Source organism: Lepidochelys olivacea (assembly GCF_965140295.1).
Source record: "Lepidochelys olivacea isolate rLepOli2 genome assembly, chromosome: 3".
NCBI lineage: Eukaryota > Metazoa > Chordata > Testudines > Cheloniidae > Lepidochelys > Lepidochelys olivacea.
The window spans coordinates 127,380,211-127,390,878 of NC_140413.1; the positions used below are offsets into that span (position 1 = coordinate 127,380,211).

General features: G+C 41.8%; 1 long non-coding RNA gene across 1 annotated transcript in view; it reads right to left on the bottom strand.

The window, feature by feature from the left end:
• LOC311518377 overlaps positions 1 to 8,833 on the bottom strand; it is a 31,303-nt gene extending 22,470 nt beyond the window's left edge. Inside the window, exon 1 of the long non-coding RNA XR_014710968.1 lies at positions 8,779 to 8,833. This is a non-coding gene — a long non-coding RNA (uncharacterized lncRNA). The remainder of the gene's footprint in view (positions 1 to 8,778) is intronic.
• Positions 8,834 to 10,668: the final 1,835 nt, after the last annotated feature.

The following is a 10,668-nucleotide window of genomic DNA, read 5'->3' on the forward strand; positions in this document are numbered from 1 at the left end:
GAAGGTAAGATAACCTAGCTGGCACCTGACCAAAATAACCAATCAGGAGACAAGTTACTTTAAAAGCTGGGTCGGGGAGAACAAAGGGTCTGTTTGTCTGTCGCTTTTGCCAGGAACAGAACAGGAATGGAGTATTAGAACTTGTTAGTAAGTAATCTAGCTAGAAATGTGTTAGATTTCCTTTTGTTTAAATGGCTGGTAAAAAAGCTGTGCTGAATGGAATGTATATTCCTGTTTTTGTGTCTTTTTGTAACTTAAGGTTTTGCCTAGAGGGATTCTCTGTTTTGAATCTGATTACCCTCTAAGGTATTTACCATCCTGATTTTACAGAAGTGATGCTTTTACTTTTTCTTTAATTAAAATTCTTCTTTTAAGATCCTTATTGCTTTTTCATTGTTCTTAAGATCCAAGGATTTGGGTCTGTGTTCACCTATGCAAATTGGTGAGGATTTTTATCAAGCCTTCCCCAGGAAAGGGGGGTGTAGGGCTTGAGGGGATATTTTGGGAGGAAGATGTCTCCAAGTGTGCTCTTTCCCTGTTCTTTGTTTAACACACTTGGTGGTGGCAGCATAGGATTCAAGGACAAGGCAAAGTTCGTACCTTGAGGAAGTTTTTAACCTAAGCTGGTAAGAATAAGCTTAGGGGGTCTTTCATGCAGGTCTCCACCTCTGTACCCTAGAGTTCAGAGTGGGAAAGGAACCTTGACAAACCCTTTCAAACATTTTCATGAAAATGAAGTTGTGTTGAAGTGTCTAGTTTTGTTTTGGTTTTAAATCAAAACATGAGGGGCAGGCCAGACATACTTGTATGTCATACTGTATGGTCTATGGGTGGGGTCACTGGTTTGTCGTAGACCAATATTCAACTCCCTGCTCCAGAATATGGGCTTGTTTAAACCCTAGACCACTCAATCAAGGAGATCAAGGATTTGAACACAGGTCTCTATGGTGTGGCCTAGCACATTTCCCCTGTACCACAGCATAGGCCTGGTGCCACTTTGGATTCTTTGGCTTGGGGCCTTGCAATGATTTACTATCAGACCAGAGTACTTAAATCAAAATTTGATCCTTTTGAGAGACACAGGGTACAAACTCTTCAGTCCTCAAATCCACCCTTCTTCTGGGAGCCTGGGTGTTAATCAAAACAGGCTTCCAATCTCTCCTAAATCCAGGAGCCCAAGAACCTCCATCTGGGCCTGTGTGATAATTCAGGCATATTACAGCCCTCCTCCTGGGGCTGGGTTGTAAACAATCACTCTCTTCCTTGGACTAGGAGTTCCCAGCAGCTCTCCTCCCAGAGCTAAGTGGCAAATAGTCACTGTCTCGTTGAATCAGGAATCCCCAGCCCTCCTCCCAGAGCAGGGAGGTAACTCAGGCCAGCTGTAGGCCTCATCCAGCTTCTACCCACCTAGCCTCTTTTCCCCTTCTTACTCCTTTCCCCATAGGCTTGGCGAAACAGAGACATCCTCTAGGAGCACCCCACTGAGCTCTGATAGCCTTTTAACAAGCCCACATACTCATTTGTCAATTAGTTGCCAAATGGTCCCCTAGGCAGTTAATTACTACAGGTGGGCTGAGATGGGCTTGTTCTTAAAGAAGACTATCAGGAGTAGACTTTGCCTTGCCCCTGACTCCCTTTAAAGGGTCCAACCACTCTGTAACCATCTCCCACTACCCAACCAGGCTATCGAGCATGAGAAATCTTTCTGAACCAAAACACCTTGATGAAAACGTCATTGAAACAGACATATTTCCAGGAAACACTTTGAGACCACATATTTCTATGAAAATACTCCCTCAGCTCTAATATGTAAGATTTAAAGGACAACACAAATGAACACTGATATATGCAGTGTATAATGCCTGAGGTAAAACACTATAGGTGAACTGAAAGGATTTTTAAAAAATACTTTAAAAATGTACATCTTGAAATCATTAATAGAATATGTGACTAGCCTTAAAATTACAAATAAATGCACTTCAACAGTAAACTGCCAACTGTTTGAGGTCAGAGTTCTGCATTTCTTCTGCAATAATAATTGTATCTATCAAGCAACTCCCATACACCCAAAACAACTTTATTCATAAAACCCTCTCTCACACAGGCTCTTCCTGCCAAGTCCTCCCAAATGCCATGCAACAAAATAGACTAACTAAAATACACTGAACAGGAGCCAGCAAACAGATCTGCAAACAGGAGAGTCAGAGTAAGAGGAGTTTTGGGATGTGTGGTATTTGGTTGTTTTGCTTTTTGGTGGTTGGTTTTTGTTTGTTTTTTTGGTCTTTTTCTTTTCCTTGACAGGAAGTTAGGCAAAAAGGCTATGATAGATACAGAGACGGGGGTGGTAGTGACCCCAGGAATGGAAAAGACAATGAAGATGACCGGATGTGGAAACTGCAGGATGTGTATTACCCTGGGGTAGGTACCCAAAAAATCTTTATTTGTATAAAGTGCCACCTGTTAGAGCAGATGGAAGAGAAAATCTGAGGTTTGGAGATGCAGGTGGAAACGATGGCTGAGTTTTGAAGGGGCCTCAAGCAGGTGAGGGGGGAAGGCAAGAGGAGGCTGAAGGAAAAAGTCAAGATTCACAGATGCAAGCTTTACTGGAGAACTGTGAGGGGAGATTGTTGGGTGAAGAAAGTGGCCAGTAGAAGCATGTGATTATGAGAACCAGGCAGAGGAAAAGACCGGCTAGTGAAGCAGAAATATTGCTTAGGAACAGGTTTGCTGTGTTGGAAAGTGAAGAAGGGGCACCGCAGGCAGTAACAGAAGTGGGAGGGCAAGGAAGAAGAGAAAAGCGGCTATAAGAAGAGAGCCAGAGTTTGGAGCCCCAGGAGGATACAGGCTGACTCTCAGAAAATTGCCAGGAAGAACAGAAGAGAGGACTTGCAGTCAGAAAAAAAACAGGAGGAAGGCCAGAGAATCACACCAACACCAGAAAAAGGCAGGTCTACATGACTGGGGACTCTCTACTGTGAAGAACAGACAGGCCCGTCACCAAAGCTGATCTGGAGAACAGAAGGGTGTGCTATCTGCCAGGAGCTAAGGTATGGGATGTGGACCTGAGGCTGAAGAGGATCCTAATGGGAGCTGGTAAGAATCCACTGATTGTCAAATGATACTGCTTGATTCTTGCTGGGACACATCAATGACTACTATGCAAGGCTGGGGAAGACGCTTAAAGAAATGGAGGCTCAGGTGATCTTCAGTGGGATTCTACCTGTCCCTAGAGAAGGAGAACAAAGGCAAGATAAGATTATGATGATCAACAGATGGTTCAGGTTGTGGTGCTACAAGGAGGGCTTTGGGATGTTCAACCACTGAGAAGCATTCATGGACAGAGCACTGTTTTCATGGGATAGATTCCCCCTGAGCAGGGAGAGAAACAGACTCCTAGGATGGAGGTTGGCACAACTGATTAAAAGAGCTTTAAACTAGGAACTCAGGGAAGATGGCTGGGAGATGCTCATATAATCTCCATGCCTGATTCTACCATTGAACAGGAGGAAAATCAAGGAAGAAGGATACAGCAATGGTGAAAGGAAAAGCAGTGGGTAGAGGAATGGACATTAAGAGGAAAGATAATGCCGATACCAGTGTAGCTAATAGTCAGGTAGGCAATACTGGCAGTAGAATGACTGTACCCAGTTGGGTGAGGAATCTGCAAAGCCAAGTAGAAACAACTAAGATGTTTGTACACCAATGCAAGGAGCCTGGGTAACAAAATGGAGGAACTAGAACTACTGGTGCAGAAAGTGAAACCAGATATTAGAGATAACAGCAACAAGGAATCAAGAAATTGAATACTTCTCTAAAACAATAACACCTCATAACTATGCTTCACCCTGCAAAGCTTTCTGCTATATTACTCAAGTAAGGTTTCCAGCTCTCTTAATGACACTCAAATTGAGTGGCTTGTGGGAAGATTTCGGGAAATGGTAATAGGAATAATGTCTCTGTAAAGAACAAATGAGAAAAATGAGGCTGACGATCAGCATAAATATGAACGATGCCAAATCACTTGGAAGAGGGAGTCGTTACTGAACACAAGGAATCTGAGCTCGAGCTTTACTGTAAACCATTCCTGCTGCAGAGATTATTGATTAGTAGAGTCTGACTGGAGACACTCAAATAATAACAAAACTGTGACTTAAAGCAGTCCAGCCCTCTAATCCTGGAACTAGAACCAATAGCAGTGGGTTTTTGTCACTATAAAAGGTTAGACAAAAATGCTAAACAAGTTAGGAAAAGCATCCCCAATCTATTCCTGTCTTTCTAGATTGGTTGTTTTCTCATTATATAATATTTAATTGTGAAAGCCTTGCCTAATTTGAGCCCAGTTCCTTGGCTGCAATTTATTATTCCTACCCAGATGCTGATAGTCGGTTGATAGCATTTTTTTAGCAGTTTAGCTAAACATTTAAAAAGATGATAAATACGGTATAAATGTTACAAAAAAATTGAGAGTAAAACTGAAGTCACAGAAAAATTGAATGTCCGTTTGTATTTAAATGTACTTAGAATTCCTCATTTCACTGGGGACACAGAGCCCTTTAATACTGGAAGATTTTCAAAATTTTCCACATTAATCAAACACAAGCTAAATACAAAAGATTTTCTTTCTTTCCTGTAGTCACAAGGGTGGTCAAGTCTATAAGGGGACCATGTCAACAACCTTAAATATGTCTCCACAACAAAACAACACACACATCTGTAACCTTGGGCCAACAGCTCCAAACCCACAGGCCTTTACTGCATGTGCTAAAGGAAGATCGTGGTTGCCTATAGAAAATGCCTTTGTTCTTTCTAACCTGTAATCATTCACTATAAGGCAACATGCTCACCTAATCCCACTAAAGGCAATGGCAAAAGTTTCCACTGGCCCCAGCTGGGAGGGGCTTGGGCTCATAACGCCCATTCAGTTCAGTGGGAATAAGGATTGGGTCCAAAACTAACTACAAAAAAATCGTTCATAGTTTTGCTTACAACTAATTTTCTTCACATGGAGTTGACATGATATTTTCAGAGAGATTTACTAATATAAAAAGTTTGGAGGGTAATTAACAAGCCAAATTTGAGCTAAAGGGATCCAAAAATACTTTAGACGAAAGTCGAGGTTTCATATCAGGGTAATTATACACATAACCTGCAACTCTCACACGATTTGAATTTTCTTCAAACTTTCTGGAAACATTTTCCTTTGCCTTTAGAGGAAATACGACAACTTTCAGGCAAATCAAGTTTCCCCAGCCACAGTTACAGAGTTTTGCAATGGAAGAGGGCTACAATCTTTGGCTCTAATCCCACAGTTGGTAGTGCATTGGGAAACCGCCACAGCCAACACAAAGATCTATACCTTCCATAGGGGCACAGCAGTCCTTTTGCATGCTATCAACTGAAGGATCAGAACCTTAAAAGGATCCCCAAGTGCTTAGCTAGTTCCTTAACCAGAGTGGTCTCAATTCACTTCTAGTATGCGCAGGTGTCCTTGTGCATGGCATTATCATTAGCAGCAGTTTTAGGAGTTACAAGGATTGACTGACCCATGGTGGCTGACCACATCTTGTTACTCAAAAGGACTACATGCATGCATTGAGAACACGTGTGAAGGCCACAGACCTGATCCAACACCCATTGTGGAGATCTTTACTTCAGTGGGTGCTGGATCAGGCCTCTATGGCAGAGTCAGAATAAAATCTAGCTTCCTCTCACAATGCTGAATTAGTCCTTGGTGTCCACAGGAGTAAAAAGTAGTAAAAATGTGTTTTAGTCAAAAAGTCAACAGAAAGGAGAACTCTGGAGGAACAGATCTGGTTTGGTAAGAAATTGCTTTTTTTCTATCATCACATTTCTGACCAGACATACACTTTGAAGAATTTTAATTCAATTTATCACAAAAGCTAATACCTGGTTTGTGTTGTTTTTTTAATTTTTTTTTTAAAGCTGGTATTTCAGCAGGAAACTGTATTCACTATTATCTGATGAAGGTATTATCTCATTTTACAATGACACATTCTGGCATCCTACGTCTGATTTCAATCAATGATTTTTACTATAATGAGAAATGATTAGAGCAACCAACCATCGTAAGGCAAGCATTAGTTTTGGAGAATAATAAGGAAGCTATAGTTTTTTTTTCCAAGTATCTAATAAAATAATCTTTGTATGATGCTAAATATCTTAAGCCCAGGTACATTCTCACTCTGAGTGACTGTAATGAGTCTCCATTATCTTGTATACTGAATGCTTAATCACCATCTCACGTTCAAAATGACAATGGGTTATTAGAATGTGCAGTATGTATCAGACTAAAATCTATTAACTGTCTTACTGATTTGCAAACCTGGAGGGATTGTGTAATCTGAATTAAATGTTGTTTATATTGTCAAATATATGTATATTTGGCTGCATCTGTCACATGAGGGATTATATCAAACTGCCAATACATGAAAACTTCCTACCTCTGTCCCTAGATCCACTGGCAGTTTCCAGTGGAAGTCAACTGGAAAGTAGGAGCTCAGGAATTCTGATAATCAGCCTCAAAAGGACTAGATCCCAAAAAGGGGACTTAGACTCAGCATCTAACTTTCAGGTGCCCTGCCCCCCGATGGAATCCACAGCTCTGAGTTAGGTGCTCAGGCACCCTATAAAATAGATGGGGAGAATCAGGTCCCTAAGGAAAGGATTCACAAAAGCCAGCATGCTGAGCAGGGAGCCAACTAAGCTAGCCAATAGGAAATGCCAAGAAGAAGGGAGGGTCCTAAGCCCTGACCCTCAAAAGGAGCTAGGTGCCTAACAGGAGGTGCCTGCCTCCATTTAGGATCCTCAGCTGTGAGACACCTCCTAGAGTTCAGCACCCAAGCCATATCAGTCCTTTCCGGAGGGAAAAGGGAGGTGGTAGTGTCTCCCTTATGCTCACTAGCCAGAGCACCCACTCAAGATGTGGAAGACTCAGGTTCAAATCCACCTTAGTTGAAGCAGAAACTGAAAACCCAGGTATCCTATCTCCCAGATGACTGCTCTAACCACTAGGATGTAAGATAGCTGGGGAAAATTTCTCTTGTTGAAGCTATTCCACTTTGTATGAAATATTTATTGGAGCAAGGCCTGGAAGCTGGGTCTCCCAGCTGAGTGCCCCAATCACTGGCCTATAGAGTCACACTCACTCACTAGTCAGGGATTTTATAAAAAGTGGAACTTCAACAGGAGAGATTGAGAGAGCCACACCCATGAACTCTTCCAGTGATTAGGGTTCTTATGTAGGAGGTAGGAATAGGAGACCTAAGTTCAAGTCCCTGCTTCAACTCAAACAGAGTGAGGTTTTTAACCTGGGTTTCCTGGAGCCTGGGTGAATGCCCGAACCACTGGGCTATTGGATGTGAGGTGTGGTTGCACCACCACCATTGTTTTGTGCTGGCCCTGTTCTTGTAGGAGTGCTCCAAGAACCCTGACCAGATCAGGCCCCACAGACAAGATAAGCAGGAATATATCTAGTTTGAGGATCCTGCCAGGGCTTAGATGTAAGGTGCATGTCAGGACAGAGCTGGCTTTTTGCATGCCCACCAGTAGACATTTTGGAACCCAGAGGATTTTACCAGTGGAAACTTAAGTGCCTACATGGTTAGGCAGCACCTGAGTAGGAGTTCTGAGGACCTAAATTTTGTATGTAAACATCTAAAGTGGCAGATAGGTGGTGTAATTGCTTAGTTTGGATGCCCTCAGTGGGAGTACCATTTGAACGTGCCCGCTCTGCCTCCTATCTGCTTTTCCCATTTTTCCCCCCTATTAGTTTTTGGAGATGCTGATGATGATACTTGTGATCTTGTCAGGGGGCTTGTGAGTCAGTAAGATGCCCCACAACAAACCAATGCCATCAGTCAGCATTCTTTAGCTACAGTCTTTAGAACAGAAGGGAAACACAAATAAAGGATTAAGAGCCATTAATGGGCACACATACTGTACCTTCCTCAGAATTTCAAGGGATCCAGTTGTCAGGCTCTCTCAGAACTCCACTGCTAAGGAACATTCACTAGTTTGAAAGATTGTATGAAATTTTTTGGCACTTGATTGAAGAATTTGGTTCTCTGAAGTCATTGTAGATAATGAAGTGGGTTTAATTGAAAACAAAACTACATACAGCAGAACCTCAGAGTTACGAACTGACCAGTCAACCACACACCTCATTTGGAACCGGAAGTACGCAATCAGGCAGCAGCAGAGACCCCCCACCCCAAAGAAAGCAAGAACAGTACTGTGTTAAACGTAGACTACTGAAAAAATAAAGGGAAAGCAGCATTTTTCTTCTGCATAGTAAAGTTTCAAAGCTGCATTAAGTCAATGTTCAGTTGTAAACTTTTGAAATAACAACCATAATATTTTCTTCAGTGTTACAAACATTTCACAGTTACGAACAACCTCCGTTCCCAAGGTGTTGGTAACTCTGAGGTTCTACTGTATTTGAAAATTACAGGGTAGTTTGTATCCAGGGTCAATGGGTCCCCAAGATCCTGAATTTTGTTCCATAATGGCTGAGTCAGGTGTTGACTTTTCTAGAACTTAGAGAATGAAACCTATGAGAATTTCTCAGAAGGCTAAGGACAAACACAAAGCAGCAAGAACCATTATTTACATAAAAGTGAAGCCATTGTCCAGCAATTGTGGTTTTTTTTTTAATTGTTATTATTGTCCTAACAATTTCAAAGTATCTGAGCACCCTAAGGGCCACAATGCTGTTTCCCTCATTAGGTAACAGAATAGTCACACTATTAATCAACCTACCTGGTAGCCAACAAATCTTGCAAAACCGTATGCCTCCATCATCTGGTAAGTACCTAAAATAAAAGGATTTGCAACACAACTTGGCTGTTGTCAAACTCTAGCTTTGATTATCCCACAGAAAGTGATTTCAGGGTCCATCTACTGAGACTGCTCTAACACTAGCCTCCAAGAATCTAGTCCTGGGGGACTGACAGCAAAAGCTTTCTGGACAAACACAACTTCTATGATGGTTATAACCTGTGCAACTCTCCCAATTTGGGAAAGAACCCTTAACACTTTAACCTGTGGAAGAGTCTTTGGGTTAAAATGAGACTTTACCCAGATATACTGCCACATGGGTCAACAAGAGGAAGTTTTATGCCTGTGATAGAAATATGCAACAGTTTCTCTCGGTACAGAAGCTGATGATGGCAACTTTAATAATTATTTGGCAGACTAGCTGATCTGATAGAAGCTGCCTATTGGGATATCAGACATGTTTAAGAAGTTTGCAATAATTACAGTATAACTGATGAGCTTTTAGCTCTTGCTGATTCTGTTATGGCCTATCTTGTCTGATTTACGTAAGCCCTACCTGCAAAGGACAATTGTGGGAACCATAGAAACTAGTCACCTGTTTTCTACAAAATGTGGTTCTACTCTGAAAAGTGACTTTATGCAAACACCATAGAATTATTTTACATTTCTCAGCAATTTTCTTATCAAATTTGCTCAGTTTACAGGTAAAAGGGGAGTTAACTGTCAGCCCTGCAAATGGAATCTTGTTTCCGACAAATTTTCAAAGCTGTGGGGTTTTTATCTCCTTAATGTATTGTTAAAGCTGATGTCACCAGTTACATAGGAATTATCACACCCCATCAGTCCTGTGGTCTGTCTCTGACAGTGACCAGTACCAGATGTTTCAGAGGAAGATACAAGAGCTATGCAGCAGGCAAGATGTAGGGAAATCTGCGCATGCCACACATTAGGTCTCATCCTAGTCTCTACTAGTTAGAGCCTGGTTTAAGCCTTGAAGCACGAGGTTTAATATCTCTTCCAAAATATTTGATATTAATTATAACAACTCTGGATATTCTTGTTACCAGGGTAAGTGTCTTGTTAAATTCTTGGCCTGAACAACTTTCTGTGGCAATGATATTGTGGTACTATTACACAATCCTCCAGGTTCTTTTTCTTAGCTTGAGAGGAAGTTTTAACTTTTGACAAAACATGCTGTGGTGTTAGCTTTGGATTACACAAGGCTTTGGGATAGAGAAAGCTGTGCAAACAGCAGGAGAGTTTGCTTTCTAACTCAGTGTCCAAAGCCATTCTTGAGGCAGAGCTGCACCATGGGATCTGGGCATTGGTACTGGGCTGAGATACTTGGATGAAGGGCTTGCCCTGCATGCTGTTTGACCATCTCATTTCTGGACTGGTGCTTCTGTGGAAGTAACGCAAGTTACACAAGGTAAAACCAGACTCAGCATCACTCATCTTTTTTTCCCCACTGGGAAACTAACCTGCAAGGCCCTGAACATCTACTGCTCAGCAGAGGAGCACCACTGACGTCCAAACAGGCCACTGGTGTCAGAATGGGCAACAGCATCATTATTCATAAAAACAATTCTCCACACCAGCTTCAATGAGGTGGCACAGATGGAACTAAGCATATAATTTTAAATCCGTGAAGTAGCACAGGTGGTCTTGCTATTGGAATTTAGTTTGATTTTCTTGATGATGCGTGAGCCAAAAAAGAATCCAGCTCACTCTCCTGGAGCTGTGTTAGCTCTGCAAGGCTGACGGTAGATTTTCTTTTTTCTTTTAAAGAATAGAGATATGACTGAGGACGGCGGTGGTGTGTTCTCTTTAGAAAGGTAATTGCCAGAGAAAATATAAAGGAGCATAAACACT